The 1,502-nt window shown below is 45.1% G+C and overlaps 1 pseudogene; it reads left to right on the top strand.

Moving 5' to 3' along the window:
• The first annotated feature begins 315 nt into the window (after positions 1–315).
• On the top strand, positions 316–821 carry LOC132223530 (ubiquitin-conjugating enzyme E2 D2B-like; annotated as a pseudogene).
• Positions 822–1,502: the final 681 nt, after the last annotated feature.

Genomic DNA, 1,502 nt, shown 5'->3' with positions numbered 1-1,502 from the left:
GCAGGCGGCCCTGTCACCTGGCGGTGGTGTGTAGGGGCAGCGCAGCCTCTGTGCTACAGAGACTCCAGGTCAGGACAGCAGGGAGCTGCTGGCAGAGGGGCAGTGGCAGCGGTTGTGGAGCCAGCTGCCTTGTGGAACACAGGTGTCCAGTAGCCCATGAGTCCAGCCGAGTTCCCATCTTTCCTTCCTCAACCCTCCTCTCCACCACCTTCCCTGTCCCCTGTCACCTACCTCCACCCCAGAGTCCAGCCATGGCTCACCTATTCCCGGGCCCGGTGGGTTGCCACTCGCCCTAACCGTGGTCTCCCCCACCTTATGCCTATCAGGACGCCTCCCGACGTGAATCGGCCCATGGCTCTGTCTCTGGCCGAAAAGTGCCTCCAGAAGGAGTTCCTCCACCTTTCTCGGGAACCCCCAGAGCTGTGCTCCGCAGGACCCATCACAGAAAACCTGTTCAACTGGCAGGGAATTGTACTGGGGCCCAGGGACAGCCCCTACCAGGGAGGGGTCTTCTTCCTTACCATCGATTCCCGTGGGAATACCCCTTCAAACCACCCAAGATCCAATTTAAAACCCGAATTTGCCATCCGAACATAAACCATAATGGGTGCGTCTGTCTGGCCATCCTTAACGCCTAGTGGTCTTCCGCACACACAGTTTCCAAAGTATTGCTCTCACTCAGCGCCATGTTATGTCATCCCAATCCACACAATATTCTCTTTCCAGAAATTGGGAAGATTTACATAAATGATAAGCCAAAGTATGATTTAATAGCTCAAGCATGGATGAAGAAGTATGCCCATGTAATTTCTAAAAAATGACCTTTTTGCCTTGCATTTGAGTTGTTTGCAGACCTTAAAGTTATAGCATTCCCCCTGTAGTAGTAATCCATCTTCTCACCGCGGTTGGAAAACTGCAGCTGGGGAGCCACATGCGGCTCTTTGGCCCCTTTAGTGTGGCTCTTCCTAAGCTTTAGGAGTATCCTAATTCAGTTAATAACAATGTACCTACCTATATAGTTTAAGTTTAAAAAATTTGGCTCTCAATAGAAATTTCAATCATTGTACTGCTGATATTTGGCTTTGTTGACTAATAAGTTTGCCAACCACTGTCAAAAGTATCTTTCCCTTTGTAATAATCTTTTTAAATAAAAGAGTCTTCTTGCTTAGCCTGGATTTGTTTTTTATATGATAATGCAAAACTGTGCCTGGTAAAGGGTTAAAGAAATAGAGCCGTGTTTTATCTGCAAACCTGAAATTCTACTTTCCCTATCAGTAAAGCTAATGAATAAATACACAATATACAAGTTATTTTAAGATCCATATCAATCACTTTTATGAACTAAAATTGTAAAATTGATGGCTGAGTCTTTTATAAAGCCAACCATCTAATGACTGTCCATCTAAATATAGTACATTACTCCAAGAAAAGTTTTTCTGAATTATAATGCAATGAAAACCTGTATTACACTATTTCTGTCTAACTAATGTAACATTTGGAAC

The sequence above is a fragment of the Myotis daubentonii genome, chromosome X (assembly GCF_963259705.1).
Source record: "Myotis daubentonii chromosome X, mMyoDau2.1, whole genome shotgun sequence".
Taxonomy (NCBI): Eukaryota; Metazoa; Chordata; class Mammalia; order Chiroptera; family Vespertilionidae; genus Myotis; species Myotis daubentonii.
This window is presented reverse-complemented; position numbering and strand designations above follow the sequence as displayed.